Source organism: Mustela lutreola, chromosome 11 (assembly GCF_030435805.1).
Source record: "Mustela lutreola isolate mMusLut2 chromosome 11, mMusLut2.pri, whole genome shotgun sequence".
Classification (NCBI taxonomy): domain Eukaryota; kingdom Metazoa; phylum Chordata; class Mammalia; order Carnivora; family Mustelidae; genus Mustela; species Mustela lutreola.
Genome location: NC_081300.1, coordinates 89,629,556 through 89,650,082, shown reverse-complemented (window position 1 = coordinate 89,650,082; position 20,527 = coordinate 89,629,556).

The window sequence follows — 20,527 nt, the reverse complement described above, 5'->3', positions numbered from 1 at the left end:
ATAGTTTCAGCTTTCCACCTGCAGAGCTCTTTGGGGTTTGTCAAGTTCAATCACAACCACATTTCCATTTTTCTAGAAACCTCTTGAAACAGCTCATGGAAGCAACTATCGTGACCACAGATGGGGATAGTGTGGCTCAGAAAGGTGAAGGAATGAGCCCAAGGTCCCAGAGTCCCATGTACCCAAGCAGCAGCATGGTTGGGTGGGAAATGGTTCATTCTGTACAACAGGCTGGTTAGCAAACATCCTGGGGCCCAGGAGAAGCACTGCAATATGGAGACAAGTCAGATATGCCTCTCTCCCTCTGGTGATAGAGTCTCTGTGCTAGGCTCACTTCCGTGTCTCCCAGTGCCCCAGCCTGGTGCCTCTGAGTCCTGGTAGCCCCTGGTAGCCAAGGCCCTAGGCAGCTGCAGCACTAGCCGTCCCTTTGAGAGCTCTCCAAACTAGTGCCCAGGTTCCTGCTAAGTGTCTGCCCCAGGCTCATGAAGCCCGAAGTCTAAACAGGTTCCCTTCAAATCCAAAAAATTAAGCTGGACCCCTCTATCATTCCTCACACGAAAATAAATTCTAGATGGATTAATGCTCAAGTTAAAAAATTAGAGCCATAAAAAGGATGGGGAGAAAAAAAAATTGGTCATTAAAAATATATATAATCATGGAGAGGAAAAGGCAAACACAAAACCCAAAGCCATAAAGAAAAGATTAATATATCTAACTACATAGAAATTAAAATCTCCTATATGGTGAAAAAAATTACAAATGCAAACAATAAACCTGAAAAATATTGGTAACACATTTCTTCAGTATTCAAAGAGCTTATATATCTCTATAAAAAAGACAAAGCCAAAACACAAAATGTACAAAGGACATGAAAACCAGTTCATAAAAGAAATGTAAGTGGCCAGTAAACACATGGGGAAAAAATGCGCTTCTAATGCATGTGAATTAAAATGAGCCAGTTTCTCAGCAGTCAGATTGGCAAAGATTAGACAGGTTGGTGATGCCCAGGATGGGTGAGGACGTGGGTCAGTGAGCACTTTCAAGCATTCCTGGGAAGGCCAAAGCGGCACAGCGATCTAGGAGGCCAGTCTAGTGCTATCTAGTTAAATGTTAAAGGATGCATACCTGGGGACTTCTGGTCATTCATTCTACAGAGACGTTTGCCCAAGCACTCCACAGTGTACACACAAGGAGGCTTCACCTGCAGGAGCATTTGTAGGAGGTAAGACACTACCAAGTATACGCTCCGGCTGCATAAGAGAAGAAAGTCTGTATGTGCTGATCTGGAAAGATCTCTGGTGAACGCAAACCAAACAACAAACAAACAAAACCAAGCGATACCCAGAACGTCATCAGACTAGCCCTGACTACCAGTGGCATCTCCTCTCCTGCCTTATTCCAGATCCAGCCCAAGGTCAGGGATAACGCACTTACTGAATGACCTTGGGTACGTTACTCAACCTCTTTGTGCCTCAGTTTCCTCCCCAGAGAATCGAGACTGTGACAATGCCCTGTTATAACGACCAATGGAACAATGCCCAGAAAGCATGTAGAAGAATTTGTGTTACCTGCACTATCTAAATACTGGGCTTTTTAAAAGTATAATCACGAAGTAAAAGAGCTAGAAGTAGAACAGAGCAGATAGCATGCTTTCATTCTTCAGGGAGAAGAGAAATAACATGCCCCAGTATCCGTCTGCACGTGCATCAATGATCTCCTCCCAAACACAAGGAAATGGTGACTTTGTAACATCACAGAGAGGCTGGGGGCAGCAGTGGGAGAGAAAAGCCCTTCTGAATGCTGAACCATTTTATATTTACATAAAAATCACAAAATTTCAGGAAAGCTGTGCAAGAAATGGTTACCGGTAGTTACACCTGGGAGCGAGGAGTTAGAAGACTTTGACTTTCATTCCTTTTCTCAAGCCACTTAATTTTTTTTTTACGCTCACATGCCTTTGTGAGCTTTATAGCAAAAAACAGAAAAAGGCTACGTGAGCTACAAAAGATAAGGAAAAGAAAAAGGCTCCTTCCCACCTCCCATGCGAGACTCGAGCAGCCGCCATACGGGAGGCCGGGCCAGAAGCAGGGTGGGCAGCACCTGAATGGGATAAGCAGCCGTGGTTCTGGCTACAGTCCGGCACTGGGCATTTCTCTGATCCATCTCCCATCGGTAATGGAATCAACAGCCACTTAAAAATCTCTGCTGGAGGCGCCTGGGTGGCTCAGTGGGTTAAGCCGCTGCCTTCGGCTCAGGTCATGATCTCGGGGTCCCGGGATCGAGTCCCGCATCGGGCTCTCTGCTCAGCAGGGAGCCTGCCCCCTCTCTTTCTCTGCCTGCCTCTCTGCCTACTTGTGATCTCTGCCTGTCAAATAAATAAATAAATAAATCTTAAAAAAAAAAAAAAACCTCCGCTGGTTTCCACTGCCTACAGGAAAAAAGTCCAAACTCTATAACACAGCCTGCCAAGTCCTCTGCAGTCTGTCCCCTCCCACCCCTGCAGCCTCAACCTCTATGTCGGGGTCACACCAAGCAGCGTGCCACTGGAGGAATGGGGGGGGCGCGGTGTGGGGAGGAGACAGGTGGACCTGGGGGAAAATCTCATTTCGCCATTTGTTAGCCTTGACCTTGGCCAAGCAATGCAGCCTCTGAGCAAGGCTCAGAGCAAGGATGATACCGCTTAGTCCTTGCCGGATGATGGAGGATTCAATAAGATGATGTATGCTAGAGAGCAGTGACCATACTGTCCCGTATATAACCCGGCACGTAACTATCCAACGATGCGGTCTGATGGCTCCAGCCAGTTTTCTGTCGCCTCTTTTGGTACAGGAAGACTCTCATGTCCACTCCTTAATCTCCTTCCTCCTTTTCTGCCTGGCAAACACCTCCTGAAGGCTTTCCTCACTCCCTCTTTGCGTTCCCAGAATCTTAATTCCCTTGCCCCTGGTGGCACACACCGCTTTGTACTGTAATTAGGCTACATGAGGGCTTGGTGGTGTCCTCATTATCACTTAGTGCAGATCTGGGTAGAGTAGGTGCTCAGTAAATGGTTCTGATCAAACACACTTGCTCGCCTACCCTCACTGAACCTCTGGGCATGAACTCTTATCATGTTCGTGCAGAGAGGGGGCTTAGCCGAGGAAAGGAAAATACGCTTCCAATTCAAGGAGGCAGAAGAGCAGAAGAGGGCTGCAGTGGACTCCCAGCTCCCAGTGGCTGGTCTTTTGTCTAAAAGAAAGTCACCCAGACCTTTGCCATGGTTTCATAATGCTGTGCCATTCCTCACTTAGGAGACTTCCCTTTAATGGGAACCTGTTTGCATATAATGTAACCCCTGGGCACAATAATGCTGCCTTCTCTTTCAAATGAAATGTTTACGATGAAATGGAGAGGCAAAAGGAACCATTTTGCTTTCCAATTACCGATGCGTGAAGGCACCAGCACCTGAGAAATATCTACCTTGTTCTCTTCCTGTCTGCTACCCCGGAAAATGTCAGAACAGATGTTTCCAAATTGTGTATAAAAATAAACAAACCGACGATAAAGGGCCCCCTGGCTGGCCCCCACATGCCCAGCGTCAGCCTGGAGTGCGGTTTGATGGCTGTCGGGGGGAACCCTTGAAATGAGAGGGAAGAAGCGCTTCAGCTTCACCATGTCTACAACAGCCCAGTGGGTGGAAGGGAGGGGTCCCAAGGCCCTGAGCCTGGGGTCCCGGCACGCTCCCCAGACCACTCTAGCTGCGGAGGGAAGGAGAGAGGGATGGAGGATGGGAGGCAGGCATGGCTGGATCTGGGCTCCTGCCATCAAACAGTGGAAGAATGGGAGTGGGGGGACGGGGGAGGAGGGAGGAAAGGGAACGCACAGGGCAGGAATGAAGCTGAATTTACTTAGTAGCTCCCTATGTGCCTCGTGCTGTGCTGGGAGCTTTTGTATATATGATCTCGTTTCAGCCCAACTTCCATGCTGCGAGATGGGTGCTCCCATTTTGCAGATGAGGAAACTGAGTCCAGAGTTGACCATATGCACAGACATACAGGCAGCGGCAGTCAGAATTCCAGCGAGTTCTGTGAGGGCCCCAAACCGAGCCCCATCAACACTACCCCAGCAGCAGAGAGGGCAAGGCTTCACCCTCTGCAAGAAGGAGGGGCTCTTCCGAGGCTCCCTGGCTCCTCTGCCCAGCCAGCGCTAGGAGGAAAGCACCCTAGCTTCCTACAAGGCTTGAGGAAAGCTGTTCCTAGAGAAGGCGCATCCGAAGGCAGGAGGGAGGAGGTGGTGCTGCCCCCTAGTGTTGGACGGACTACGCACACACCTCCACGGGTCAGGACGGCTCTTTTCCCTCTCAGGCTGCCCTAGATAAATCCATGTGAAATCAGATTTCAACTTCTCAGCTTCTGAGAGGCACTCTCATTCACCCCGTCGCCCATGCAGAATTCTGGGGGTGGCCGTGGCTCAGTGGTGCACACTGAGAGGCTACACGTGGATGTGCCAGGCAAGTCCTTATGTGCCCTCGGTTCTCAGAGTTAGCAGAACTAGATCTCAGGGCTCCCTCTCCTTTAACACTACACATCTATCCATTTTGGTGCAGCAAAAGCTCTGATCCCAAACACAGCTGTGCAGCAACACAGTGTTCTGGGCAAGCACACACGGCCCCCACCCCTCTTTAAAGACAGAATGACTCACCCACATAAGCAGGGCAGTCACTCCATGTTTGCGTGGGGCAGGGTGGGAGGCGGCTTTCTCTGGTGGGGAAAAACCAAAGTTTACATATAATTGATGCAAGATGTCAGTTTTTGGATCACATAAAAGATTTTCTGGTCTTCATCCTGCTAAGGATACTTCCCATAAATTTCTTTTTATAGAATAAGTGCTCAGTAATCAGAAAAGAGTCCAATCCCAGATAAGCCCACACTTTAAAACAGAATCTTGGGTACCCTCCTCTCCCCCAAACATGGGATGGATCTTACCTTCGGAACACTCTGAACAGCGCATCTTTCTGGAGATTTCCCTGAGCCTTGTTTGCCTCACTTTTTCCTCTCTGTAAAATGGAGCCATGCTAGCTACCACTCATGAGGAGCTTCCAAGGACATTTGAGGCTCTTAAAGAAGCTCTAGAGTATTCCATATCCCGGACTTGGAATTCTCATTACAATAGCTCGTTTCACCTTCAAAGCACGTTAGCATTAACGAGATCTGCCTAATTACACGGCAGAGCAATGGCCTGCATTTATGTTGCCTGCGTGTGACGGAAATTGGGGTGGTCATTTGTCAAAAACGTTCCCGTGCCCGAGAGAGAGATACCTAAACTTTCAGTCTCCTCTGATTATCGACAAAGGTTTTCTGTGTGTGGTGTGAGTTCTAAAGGTCTAAATGCCGGGTGCATGACAAAAGAATGGCTCCTCTTTGCAATATGCCAGCTGTCATGGGTTTCCAGGCAAGATATTATTTCTGATAAATAGATATGGACAATAGATAATGTCTGTATTAATATCGCTAAAATGCGGTCCTCTCCTGCAGCTCACCCGAGACGAGGACAGCGGTGTATAAAGAGGCAGATGCCAGACAAGAGACTTTTTTCTCGTGACAGTTTGAGCTCCCCTGCTGCAATTAACTTTTTCTCCCCCTCCTTCATCTCATGCAATGCAGTTCAGAAAAAGGGGGCCTGTATTTTCCTCCTGCTGATGGAAGTTGATTAGCAGTCAGGTGGAGTGATGCTCAGGGGACAACACAGCAGATTAATTAAATCACTTCTACTGGCTAAGTGGTGACACTTTGATTTATAGCAGAACTCACTCAACCAGACAGCAGCTTTTCTTGCATGCTGAAGGAAGAAGGGCCAAAGTAGCCACTGGTTGGAGGCCGAGGGCTTTGCAAACTTTAAAGACAAGCATCCTAGTCATTAAGGCATAGGCCCCCGCTGGGTTTCTCTCTTTGGGGCGGGGAGGCCTGCAGGCTCAGGAGAGGAACCAGACAGGAGAGAGCTGCTGAGGCTGGCCTGCAAGCCGACAAAAAGCCAGAGGACCTGTTTCAGGACACATAGAACTCTATTACACCCTTGCAGAAAAGCAGGCTTGAAATGGCAGGATTTTCTCCATATCTGTTAGGTTTATGTAATCTCCACGCCCAACGTTGGGCTGGAACTCACAACCCTGAGACCAACAGTTGCGAGCCCACTGAGGCAGCCAGGGACCCCTCCAACTCTGTTTTTACTGAACTGCTCCATGGTATCACAGTCTGGCTTGCCCTCAAGCAACAGCCCCGTGATGGCTCTACTGTATGGACTCAGGGGTGTCTGCATGGGGTCTTCTCAATGAGGAGACCTCAGACCAAAATGCACTCGACATCAGTGCTTATGGTGGCCTATTTTCTGTTATGTGGTGGCTACAGCTGTGGCTAAAGCTATTTCACTCTTCGCTTTGGCTGCTAAGAAGCTCACAGCTGAACATGCAGCCCAAACAGCATGCCGTCACACATGTTCTGTACATGCACTCTTCATGGATACATGCTTACATCTCTCCCAACTACCCTCTATCTGGAAAACTCCCATTTCTCTTGAATGTTTTGGAGGGAAACTGTCTCCAGTTCTCTTATGAACGAGGCTGAACAGATAGTAGACAAAACCCTAGATTTTAGGACATACTGAGCAAGCCCTGTTCTCAGGTAACCTCTTCAGAGCTGGGTGCTTGTTAAGATACAAATTCCTGAATCCCACTCCAGACCTTCTGACCCAAACAGCTCAAGACAAGAGCCAGGAATCTTCATTTTTTTTTTTTTTAAAGATTTTTATTTATTTATTTGACAGAGATTACAAGTAGGCAGAGAGGCAGGGAGAGAGAGAGAGTGGGGAAGCAGGCTCCCCGCTGAGCAGAGAGCCTGACGCAGGGCTCGATCCCAGGACCCTGAGATCATGACCTGAGCTGAAGGCAGAGGCTTAACCCACTGAGCCATCCAGGCGCCCCAGGAATCTTCATTTTTAACAGATGCCCTGAGCAAGCCTGGAACTCACCAACATTCGAGAACAATCATATTAGAGTCAGACAGCCCTAAAGCCCAATCCGAGGTCCACTAATTAATAACACGTTAGGCCACGTGAGGTTCCACATCTCGCCAGGCTTCCTTTTCTCAACTATCGGATGGCACTGGTGAGAATTGAACCAGACATCTGTACATAGGTCAACACCTAACACGGTTGACAAGCAACCAGGAAGAATCAATGCACGGCAGGCGGGCACGGACAGATGCCTGGATGCACAGGGCGTGGCATATGCGCACCATGGAGTACTATGCAGCCTTACAAAGGAAGGACGTTCTGACACAGGCTCCGTCCAGCATGGATGCATCTTGAGGACATTATGCTAAGTGAAAGAAATCACAAACTGTAAGGACAAATACTGTACGATTCCAATTGTATGAGGTACCCGGAGTCATCAAGTCCACTGAAGCAGAAAGTGGAAGGGTGAGTGCCCCAGGCCGGGGGAAGGGGGCAATGGGGAGTCAGTGTTTCATGGGGTCAGAGTGTCAGTTTGGGAAGATGGAAAGTTCTCGAGATGGATGGTGGTGACGGCTGCATGATGTCGTGAATGGGCTGAAAGCCGCTGTACATTTAAAAATGGCCAAAATGGTAAATTTTACGTTAAGTCTATTTTACCACAATAAAAAATTAAAATTAAAATAGCAACACACAACCACCATCACCAGCACCCCGGATTCATTCTGGACGCCCCCGCCCCTTTGTCCCTCACACCCTCTCCAGCCAGTTTACAGCGGAGTATGTGGCTGAGGCTGGGGCGGGTGGTGAGAAGGAAGAAAGAAATGACAGGAACTGGCTCTCTCCGGGCCCCTTCCTAACTCAGGAGTCCGAAAACTCCCCACGGTGCCACCGAACGCTTTACCCCAGCCGTGAAGGAAGCTGACGTAACATCAAATATTAAAAGGGTAGAGGAACCAGCATAGTTTTCCATATAAATGACTCTACGAACATATATGAAGATTGCTTTTAAAATTCAAATATAATTATTTTTTAAAAGGCATCCCGGGCGCGCTCTCTCCCAACGCTGACACTTCTGGGCTGTTGTCATGCTCCAGTGCGGTGCGGGCTGGCAGCCAGCCCAAAGCACTTTGTAACATGCCCTCCAGATCCTACGTGAAAACTGATCAAAGAATTGGCACCAGCAAAGACAGGACTGAAATCAGCTCTCAAAGGGGTGGGGCTGGGCTATTGTCCCTCTTTGTGGGAACAGCTGCTTAACGGGGAATTGGAGCGGCGTGATTATAATATGCACACGGACTGCTCTGTTAACAGAAGCCGGCTTAAAGTACTCCAGGGGCCTCCACCTTGCATTTTTTGGCAAAGGGCTCTTCGAGGATGCTGTGTCAAACCTTTTTGAAAATGTCTCCTTGACATGCAGGGTGAGTAAGGGCGCCTGTGAATCTCATTACGGTCCCACACCTCCCTCTGCTGTTCTGCTCCCGCTTCCTGGCTGCCCAGAGGTAGCTGCACGAGGGTCATCCCCCCCCCCCCAGCCACCCCGTTTCATCAGGACAGAGGGGATGCACGAAAGGTGCGATGCTGGTTACCTGAGTGGACCTGGGAGCCAGCCCCGGAGCTGTATGGGAAGGATCGTCTGATTGTCTGCAGGTGTGCCGACTCCCCAGGGGAGCCGGTGGAGTGTTTCACCCAAGTCCTTCTGAATGACACTACACCTCTGAGCAATTAACCTTCACGGTGCCTGGCGTGGGACGACGGCACTGGCGGCTCCGACTGCAGAAGGAAACAGGCTGTCCGGGAGGAGCCCGGGGGACACACCTGACCTCTGGCTCCCTACCCCAGGGGAGGGGAGTGAACCACCAAGGCACTGGAGGCGGCGCTGGGCTCTTGCCCAGTCCTTATCTAGCATAATCCTTCACCAGTGGTGGAAAGGGCTCATCAGGAAGGTTAAAGCAATTTCACCAAGGTCTCAGAGCTGGAAAGTGGGGAGGCCGGGACACACCCCCCACTCTGCCTCACTCCACAGCCTTTTGTTTTGTGGGTTGGTTTTGTTTTTAACGGCACCCACCCAAAGGAAACGGATATGTGCCTTTTCTAAGGGGGGAAAGTTGGCTACTCCCAAAGCCCGGCCCTGCCCCAGTTCAGGACGATCTCACCACCTCCTCTGCTTGTTGGCAGCTAAAAGGCCCCCTGGCCTCCACCTCGACAGTGACTGTGAGTAGACACGCAGGGACGGGGGAGGGGGGGAACAGTTTTAAAAATGAATATATGCATGTCTCTCTCCTGCTAATCACCGGAATGCATTTTCAGGAGAGGTGAGCAGAGGGCTTAGCTGCAGGACTCCCATTAATGCTAACTTTATTTCAGTAATGAGGTGCCAAGGCATGGAACAATCACGGGGGCTAATACGGTGTAATCACAGTGATGAGATGCGCATGCTGGGAAGGGAGGGAGAGGGGGTGATGGCGGGAGGCCTGACACAGGAGGAAAGGGAGGAGGCAGGTGAGCCAGGCCGGGGACAGAGCCGTCCAAATGGGAACCTGGATCGGCAGGGATGATCAGGGCAACTCCTCACCAACACAGACAAAGGCCAGGCCAGGTGAGGAGCGCTGTTCACCTCACTGAATCCTCACAAGGAACCGGAGAGCTAGGTATTATCCCCATTGTACAGATCGGCAAACTGAGTTTTAGAAAAGTCACTCTGCCCAGAGTCACACCACGAGGGGAGGAGCCTGTCTGAAGTTGGATTTCTCTGAATCATGACGCTTTACGGTACTCCACCTCCAATGGGGGGAGACAGGATGGGGACGTAACATGCAAAGGCCAGAGGCTGCGAGGGCAGCACGGGGGCAGGAGGTGGGGGGAGACAGGAAGAGAAGAGGCAGGTGGGCCCAGCCCCCAGCAGCACTGGTGCGAGACTGTGTTCCTGGGGCTCAGCACACTACGCCACAGCTGTCCCTCCAGATGTCTTAGTGATGTGGGAGAGGGGAATGAAGGGAGGAACTCATCTTCATGGACCAAGCTCTAGGGACTACCTGCAGCCACAAAGGAAATCCCCAGAGCACCCACAAATATTAACTGGAATGTTCTCTGGATCTCCAGACTACCCGAATCCTTCAGTCTGCAAACGCGGGCAGCCCAGGGGTGGTTCCCTCTTAACAGAGCCTCGTGGTGCACCTGGGTGGCTCCGTGGGGTAAGCCTCTGCCTTCAGATCAGGTCATGATCTCAGGGTCCTGGGATGGAGCCCCGCATCGGGCTCTCTGCTCAGCGGGGAGCCCACTTCCCTCTCTCTCTCTGCCTGCCTGCTTGTGATCTCTGTGAAATAAATAAATAAAATCTTAAAAAAAAACAAAAACAAACAAACAGAGCCTCGTGTCTCCCCAAGTGTGCTCCGCAGGCTCACCTGGGCACCCTCGGGAAACGGCTTCCTGACTTTGCCTCTCACCTGCCTGGTAAGCACTTTGGAGAAAGGCGCTGGAGCTGCCCTTTCCCAGGACTGCTGGCCAAGCTTTCCTGAAGGTTTCTCTGTGCTTTAAGGAGTTTGCAGGCATCCAGGGCACAGTTTCCATGTCTAGGACCAGTAAAATACACTCTGTAGGCCCAGTTCTGCCCCAAATCCATGGCCCTATCACCCTACTGGTTGTTTAGAAGTATGAATTTCATAATATTTGAGACATTTATTAAGCACTTACTGTGCACCAAACTCTATTCTCTGCCCTCGAAGGGCACCAGGAGACAAAATGAAGTCTCTGCTTTCCTCATAAAACTTGCCTTCCTGTGAAGACACACAGATGGCATGTCCTAACAGAGAGTCCTGTGAAGAAAACTAAGCAGGAGCAGGAGGGCAGTGGTTCTCAGCTAGGGCAATGTCGCCCCTCAGGGGACACTGGCAAAGTCTGGAGACGTTTTTCGTTGTCGCAGCTGGGTGGGTGGGGAGAGCCCGGGGATGCTGCTCACATCCTACAAGGTTCAGGACAGCCCCCCACCACAAAGAGTCGTTCCGTCCCAAATGTCACTAGTGCCAAGGCTGAGGACCCCTGGCCCAGAGAAGGCAGAGGCGTGCTCTTCGAGGTGGGGTCAGGGCAGCCCTCTGGAGAGGGACATCTGAGCAGAGACTGGGGGAGTGAAGGACGTCTGTGGCAGAGGGGACAGGTGCAGAGGTGGGAGAGGCATATGTATATGGGGCACAGTGCCAGGGAGAAGGAGCATTTCCAGGTAAGTGCCATGGAGCCAGGGCTTCCCAGTGGGACCGGGAGGTCTCTCACTGACCCTTCCCGTGGCCCCCTCTGGCCACTGGGTGGAGAAGAGTCTGTAGCGGGGGCAATGGGGAGCAGGGTGCCTTTGGGAGGCTAGACGTGTAGTGTGTCTAGACAAGATGTGGGGGATGGAACGACAGCAGAAGAGGCTGGGCAGCTAGAAGTGGTCAGTTCATAGCATGTGGTCAAGGCAGGGCTGACTTTGAGGTTTGCTAGTGGATGAGATGAGAGTGTGAGCCCACTTCCCATCGTGTCTCTGCTCCAAGGATCTCCCTGACAAACAGGACTCCCAGCCCTCCCCTTAACTCAGTGCTTCTCCATGAGGAGCAACTGTCCCCTCGGGGGGACATCATCAGGCCACATCTGGAGACATCACCACTGGGAATGAGGGCTGCTAGTGGCGTCTTGTGGGTGGAGGCCAGGGATGCTGGTCGGCACCCTACAAGGCACCAGACAGCCCCCTCTCCCGCAACACATGTTCGCAGACTCATCAGGGCCCGAAAGTGACCAACGCTGAGCATGAGGACCCCTGCCTAAACCCCACCCTCACCCCCACCGCCTCCTCTAACCCAGGCTGGCCTGACCAGTTTAGCAGGGACTTCAGAGCCCAGTGATTCCAAATCAACGCACGTCGGTGGCTAAGGTCCATATTAAGTACATCTCACTTGCTTCTGATGGTGACACAGATCAGATGCTGCTGCTGTAGCCGCTGCCACTGCACGAAACAGGGATGCTGGAAAGCACATTCATTACCCAGCTGTGAAGGGCGGCGGAGCATGCACACATCTCTCCTGCGCTCGGGTACCTGAAAGCCAGCCCCGCTCTATGATTGAGTGACTGCCAGCCGCCTCCTGTCTGTAACCTTGACACGCCAGGGCAGGGCCTCTGGGGCACAAGCCAAAAATCCGAAAGGCAACGTCGGCAGCAATACACGGATGGGTTAATTTGTTTCATGTCCCCTCTCTTGGAAAACACACACACACACACACACACACACCCCTCCATTTACGGGGTTTAATATCCCAGCTGCTAGGAACCAGATTAGGCAGAAGGAAGAAAATGTGACGTCGATGCAGAGATCCATTTATACTCGCCTATGTTTGCTTAAAAACCGGTTTTTGATCTGCAGGTTATTCTTGCCGGCTTGGACCTTGAGCGACAAAATATCACACTTCCAGGTGGTATCTTTAAGGAAAGCTAATTAGGATTCTTGGCACTTGTAGCACGAAACATTTTACAATTTTCTTCAAAGCAATTTGCCAACATTAGCTAATTAAAACACCCAGCCTTCCGTTGAGGGACAATGGGAAGACAGTAGAATCTTCACTTCTCAGCATCTGCTGTAGGTTTAAAATTCCAAATTCCTGTTGCTTCCACTTGGTTGAAGTCCTTCTCTCTGAAAGTGGCCTTTCATGATTTTAACATTTCCGGGAGCGCTGAGGGAAACAGTCCAGTTTTTCTAGAACCTTAACTCTAAAATAAGGGACAGCACTGAGAAAGGAGGTGGGGCAATTAAGGTGATCCACTAAACCAGAGGTTGGCAACCTCTGGCCCACAGGCTGAATCCGGGCCTCGACCTGTCTCTGTAAATAAAGTTTTATTGTAACACTGCCATGTTCACTCGTGTACATACTACCTGCTGCAAAAAGCAGAGTTTAAGCAGTTGCAGTAGAGATCAGACAACCCTTAAAGTTGAAATATTTACTATCTGGCCCTTTACAGAAGAAGTTTGCTAACCACTGTACTTCACCATCTCTTCACAACTGCTGAACCATGATCTTCCAACCATGGTGGGGCATCTGTCCATCTCCAGGTTCTCCATGCCACCAACAAGGTTTCCGTGACTCAGCACTCTAAGCCAGAACACAAGAGCCAACAGACGCATGTGGGGAAGAAAACCTCCCCCATACTTCACAGCAGACTCAAGCCATGACATGTTGTCGGCAAAAGGTGGGTGAGAGCCTAAGAAAAAGTGCAAACTACCTTCATTTTAAGTCACATCAAGCCTAATGCCACTGCATCACAGTTTGAGGGACTACGTGGAAGAGGAGCTGTAGAGGCTGGATCTGAATCCCACTTCCCCATTCCCTGTTCTTAGCTTGGCAGTTGCCTCTCCCATAATGAAGGCTTTTTATTTTTTAAAAAGGGAATTTGAATTTACTCCCCATTATAAAACTAAGAATTAGGAAATGTGAAAACCAACAGAATCTTTCTCCCTTTTTATTTCCTTTTCATAAGAAGAACAGGATGAGTCCTCCTTTTTTTTTTTTTTTTTTTAAGATTTTATTTATTTATTTGACAGACAGAGAGGCAGAGAGGCAGGCCCAGAGAGGGAGAGGAGGAAGCAGGCTTCCCACTGAGCAGAGCCCCGATGCAGGGCTCGATCCCAGGACCCTGAGATCATGACCTGAGCTGAAGGCAGAGGCTTTAACCCACTGAGCCACCCAGGCACCCAGGAGTCCTTCTACAATTTCTCCTAAACCTTTCTCCCTCCCCAGCCCCCACCCCCAGTCTGAAAATTTCATGCTGAGAATTCATTCCCCTCTACTGGGGGAGGCCTCTTCCAAACGCAGGGAGCATAATAATCACCAACAGAATCAACTTCATCTGAGTCCTGAAGTGGCTGAGGGCAGGACCACTGTGACTTGTTTCTGGGATGGCAGAGATGTTTCTAGATGCCCTCTTATACCTATTTTTCTCCCTGCCTTGGTGGCACATTTGCCTCTATCCAACACAGTTTATGTGGAGTAGCCTGAAGGGTCCTTATTCATCCAGGACAAAGTCAAGGGTGTTGGAAAAACTCTGATGCTGGTCACATTCCCAGCATCACCCTTGTTAGGAGGCCACTCTGCAAATTGATCCCTTGCAGAATGCGTTGGTGAAGGCAGGGCTGGGAAGAACCTGTAGCGAGAAATGCCCCATCATTTCAAAGTAAGATAGAGGATGGTGCACATGGCCCACAAACCCACAGATCATCATTTGCAGGATCAAGATCTTGCAGGGTAGAACAGAACAGACACATAATGTAGGAAGGGCCACCTAAGTGAGGTAACCACAGATTCCTGCAATGGACCAAGCTTTCAGTTCAGTCCAAACCCCTCAGTTCATATTTTGAATCCACTCGACTACACTGCCCACTAGAAGATTCCAAAGGCAAGAGGACTTAGTAGAAAGCCCTTTCACTAGCCTGAAAACCACAGCATCATAATCATAGCAGCTCAGGGTTGGGAGACGAAATGAGTATTTGTTGAACATGGTGTTTACAAGAAACTTTAGATACACTGTAATCATAATCTATCCCCTCCACCCCCTCCACCCCCCAAAAAACATGAGGAAGATATTACCATGTTTCTTTTGCAAAGAAGGAAACCAAGCTTCACAGTGACCTTTAGCACAAAATAATGCTACTAGACAGGAACAGGACTGGGGTTTGAGCCTGGGTCTACCCGGTGAGCCCAGCTCTCCACGAGGGATTCCTCTTCCTCTGTGAGGGTCCCCAGTTACAAACAATCCCTGAACTTCCTCATGCACTAGCCCTGTGCTAAGCTTTACTGAGCACATTTTAAAAACAGCTTTATTGGGATATAATAATGTTATAAAATGCAAACCCATTTCAGGTGGTATTCTGAGTGCATTCAGAGCTACGCAACCGTTCCCACAATCAGCTTGAGAATATTTCATCACCTCAAAGAAACCCCATAACCTTAGCAGTCACTCCTCACCTTCCCCCTTCCCTCCAGCCCCTGGTAACCACTAACCTGCCTCCTGTCTCTCCAGATTGGCTTCCTCCAGGCATGTCATATAAATGCGATCATACAATATGCGGCCTTTTTGTGGCCGGCTTCTTTGTAGCCTCATGTTCCCAAGGTTTGCCCATGTTACAGCATTGGTGCTTTACCCCTTTTGGGGGCTGAACAGTGTTCCACTGGGGGCTAGACCATATTCTGTGTATCCATTCTTCTACTGATGAGTGTCCGGGTTGTTCCCACTTCGTGGCTATTGTGAATAGCGCTGAAATGAATATGGGTGTGCAGGCTTCTCTGCACATTGTTTTTTTTTTTTTTTTTTTTTTAACAAATCACATTTTTATACTCCCCTTATTAAAGGCTGAAAGACAAATGATAAACATGTGCCCTCTCACTGAACATTATATATATTTATTGAAATAATTGCAGCATTTAGTACAGGAGAAGCAGCTAGGTGTGCTGAAAAGGAGTCAGGAGTTGGGATGAGGAAGCTTTTTTTTCCCCCCATTCATTCAATAAGTACTTGTTAAAATAGAGTATACAATACTATACTAAGTACTAATGATTTCACGCCCTGGCCATTGCACAATTCTATTTATTTATCTATCTATCTATCTATCTATCTATTTATTTATTTGCAGGGGGTGGCAAGTAGAGGGAGAGAGAATCTTAAGCAGGTAAGAGGACTCCATGCCCAGTGTCGAGCCTGATGTGGGGCTCGATCTCATGATCCTGAGATCATGAGCTGAGCTGAAAATCTAGAGGCGGAGACTGAACCAACTAAGCCCCCAGGAGTCCCTTTATCATTCATTTTAGAAAATCAGTTTGTGGGCTTCTGGGTGGCTCAGTGGGTTAAGCCTCTGCCTTCGGCTCGGGTCATGATCTCAGGGTCCTGGGATCGAGCCCCACATCGGGCTCTCTGCTCTGCGGGGAGCCTACTTCCTCCTCTCTCTCTCTCTCTCTGCCTGCCTCTCTGCCTACTTGTGATCTCTATCTGTGAAATAAATAAATAAAATCTTTAAAAAAAAAATCCGTTTGTTGCCCATGCAGTTCTTCATCTTTACAAGGCCCCATTGTTCTAATCTTCAAAGTGGGGGACAACAGGCCTGGGAGAGCCTGCAGAAAAAAGTATCATGACACACTGAAGAGGATTCTGGAGCGTCGGAGACTCAACAAACACGACAATAACATTACCCGTATTTTACAAAAATGGCTCCTATTCATCTCCCTTTCCTCACCTGAGCTACATCCAGTATTTACGTATTTACGTTTTTCACGTACCAGGCAACGCCCATGAAAAAAGAACTGCGCAAGCTTCCTTGCCTTGTAAAAACAGATTCCGTTTTAGCAAGGGGTTTAATATTTAAACACTAGCTCACAAGGCAGGAAGCCCTTCAAAGCAACAGGAGTAGGTAGGCCAGCGTGAAAAGAATTCGCCAGTGGTCCTTCACCATCTGTGTTCAGACCCTTCTTCCCAGTCCTGGCATCGCACTTGCCCATCTCTGCCAGCAGATGGCGACGTGGTCCTGCAAGGGTGCCTAGTGTAACCTTCCGCAATGACCTGAAGATGGGACACCTGAAGCTGTGCCCCCTGGAGACTTTGTTCCTTCCCAACGACTCTGCAGAGGTCTGAGCACAGCTGGACACATTCGTGGGGGAGACAAACAGCAAGTGGAACAATGAAGTGTTTATAAAGTATACAGGATGGGACAAAATGAGGTCCATGGTCTTAACTGCACCCAACCACAGGTACGACATCCGTGGCGGGGAGGGGGCTTTTAAAACACATAACTTCATACAAGTGAGAATCAAATAATTATCCCCTTAGGTTACATCTATTCCAAGGAGTATGGTCATGCATTAAAAATTAAGTGGCATTTTATGGGGCACCTGGGTGGCTCAGTGGTTTAAGCCTCTGCCTTCGGCTCAGGTCATGATCTCAGGGTCCTGGGATGGAGCCCCACGTCGGGCTCTCTGCTCAGCAGGGAGCCTGCTTCCCTTCCTCTCTCTCTACCTGCCTCTCTGCCTACTTGTGATCTCTCTCTATCAAATAAATAAATAAAAATCTTAAAAAAAAATTAAGTGGCATTTTAGATATGACACCAAAAGCACAAGCAATGAAAGTTAAATTGAACTTCATCAAACTTACACTTCTGTGCTTCAAAGAACACCATCAAGAGACTGAAATGACAAGCCACAGAGCAGGAAAACTATTTGCAGATCTTATATCTGATAAGGGACTTAACATCAAGAATATATTTAAAAACCTCTACCCACTCAACAATAAAAACCCACCCATTTTAGAGACAGGAGGATGAAGACACACATCCCTCCAAAGATATACACGCATTAGTCATCAGGGATGTGCAAGTCAAAGCCACAATGGGACACCGTTTTATAACCACTGGATGGCTATAATCAATAAGATAAATAAAGCCAGGTGCTGGAGAGGATGTAGAGAAATGAAATTCCAGTACAATGCTGGTGGGAATGCAAAATGGTACAACTCCCTTGGAAAACAATCCTGTAGAGTTCCTCAAAAGGTGAAACACAGAGCTCTCAAATGACCCAGAAATTCCAGTCCTAGGGATATAGCCAAGGGAACTGAAAACATGTGTCCACATGAAATTTACACATGAATGCTCTTAGCAGCCTCATGCCTAAGGGCTAAAAAGTGGAGAATACCCAAACATCCCTCAACTGAAGAACGGACAGGCGAATATGGTCTTTCTATACAATGGAATATTATTTAGAAATAATAACAATTTTTTTTAAAAGATTTTATTTATTTGACAGACAGAGATCACAAGTAGGCAGAGAGGTGGGAGCAGGGGCGGGGGGGAAGCAGGCTCCCTGTTGAGCAGGGAACCCTATGAGGAGCTCGATCCCAGGACCCTGGGATCATGACCTGAGCTGAAGGCAGAGGCTTTGACCCACTGAACCACCCAGGCGCCCCTAGCAATTGAATGAAGTTGACATATGCTACAACACGGGTAAACTCTGAGCGAAAGAAGCTAGTTAAAAAAGACCGCATACATGATTCTATTTATTTGGAACTTCTAGAATGGGTCAATCCATAGAGACAGAAGGCAGACGAAATGCTGGCAGAGGCTGGAGGGAGAAAAAATGGGGAGTGACTACCAGTGGGTATGGGGTTTCTTTCTGGGGTGATAAAAATGTCTAAAATTAATTGTGATGGGTGCATAACCCTGTGAAAAACCAAAATCATCGAATTATACACTTTAAGGTGGTGAATTGTATGGTAAGTAAATTATGTCCCAGTAAAATTGTTACAAAAAAGCAACGAAGTAGCAGACTAACAAAAAAAACCGTTCCTGCTACACTGGTAAGTAGGAAAAAAGAAAAACAAATAAAGAAAACAAGGCTGCTGGGTTGTACAACCCAGAGGCAGGGGACAACATTCTTTGTCACCAGGGGGATGACACACCTTGGAGTTATGAAATGAAATGTGGGGTTTCACCCATCCCCACGGAGCCTGGTTACCTAACTCCACAGCCAACCTGGCAAGCACTCCACTTTCTCTCTTGGTCATCTCCAACTTCAAAGCCCCATTCAAGAGCCATTCATTTGGCTACAAACTAATAAAATGAAATAGCATCCCAATTTTCCTTTTCGTTAAATATATTAAGTGTGTGTATAGGAAAACAGATACACACCAAAGAAAAGTGAAAGAATTGTGAAAGCCTTTATTCTCTTTTTCTACCGCCCTGATTTTCTATAATGCAGTATATTATTTTGTTGTTAAAAAAAAAAAATCACATAAACTTGGGGCGCCTGGGTAACTCAGATGGTTAACCGTCCGACTCCTAATTTTGGCTCAGGTCATGATCTCAGGGTCGTAAGACTGAGCCCCTGCTCAGGCTCCGTGGCTGGGCCTGGAGCCTCCTTAAGATTCTCTCTCCCCCTCCCTAACTCCGTCCCCTCTCCCCCCTCCCTTCCCACTCCTGTTCTGTCTTTCTAAAAAGAAAAAGAAAAAAACTACCAAATTTTTTAAAAGTACATATTTATAAACATGGCATTCTCTGTAAGGCTGCCCTGCCCACCTCACCCACAGAGCAGCACTTCCTCTATTCCCTCATTTATGATCCTGAATGGCAGAGAAGACACTAACTGCCCATCTCTCACAACTGACTATATTATCTGAAAGCAGAGAATATTTCTAATCATCATTCTACCCAACATCCAAAAATGCCTGGTTTGGGTATGCTTGCTACACAATGTATCTAAGTATCAGTCAGTATCCTCTGTCTCACACCCTACAAAAATCTCATTTTAGACTTTGCACTAAGAAAATGCTTTGCCTTACTTATGCCTTCAATGCTTTGCATTAACATGAGGGATTATTTCTCTTTTTGCCCTTGCTGCCAGGAAACTCAACTGCATCAACTGCATGTCTGCATTCTATTTTAATATGGTCCCAATTTTACTTCTATTTTATTTATCAGTACTATATGTAGACATGCATTTTCTCAAATCCTTTTAGAAAATAAACAAGCTGTACAACCATAGATCTGTGAATGGAGTGTGAATAAATACATGGTGTCTGTGTGCTTCAAGCATCAAAGATTTTCCTTAAAAACCCAAAGTGACACTTTGTCCTAAAGGTAAACCGACCCTTAAGGATGCTCAGGTACTACAGTCTGCAAACCAGAGGCTCAGGGTCCACTCGAGTTCACAAGTCCGAAGGCCATCCTGCAGTTCTGGGGTCTCACCAGCACCCACCAGGTGCCAAGAAAATACCTGTAGGATGGTTGGCTGGGGCTGGCACTCCGGGGTTAGCACCATTCAAAGGGTGACAAGTTGGATCCAGGCTTTCTCCCCATGGCACCGGTGACATCGGGGCCCTGTGCTGTGCATTGGAGGATGCTGGCCTCTAATGCATGCTGGGAGCCCCTCCATACACACACCTGTGAGCCTCAGAAAGGTCTTTAGACATTGGCACTGATCTCTGGGCTGGGGGGGGCGGTGCAAAATTCCCTTCTGGTTCAACACCCCTGGTTTCAGCCACCAGTCTGCAGTCCTGGAGACCACCAACTAGTATCCCAGAACACCAGGGCTAGAAGGATCCTCGTGCATGATACCATGTCCCCTCTCTCCAAAGGGGCATTCAGGCCCAGGAAGGAGGAGACACGAGCAGCCAGAACTCCGGTGGTGCAGCCGGGTCTTCCCCTGCCCCGCACTGCCCTATGGTTCTGCCTGTTAATGCGGCACTCACTTCCTTCAAGGGCTAGATCTATCAGCTTGGGCGACCAAAACAAAGCACCACAGACGGGAGGTGGGGGGCCAGGAGGGGCCTCAAACAACAAAGTACAACAGAAATGTACTTTCTCACTGCTCTGGAGGCCAGAAGTCTGGGATCAAGGCGTGGAGGGGCGGGGGCTTGGTTCCTCCTGCAGCCTTTTTCTCCTTGGCTCGTAGATGGCCACCTTCTTGCACCACTGGTCTCTCTTTTTATAAGGACACCAGTCCTATTAGATTAGAACCCACTGTAACAGCCTCATTTTCACTTAATCACCTCT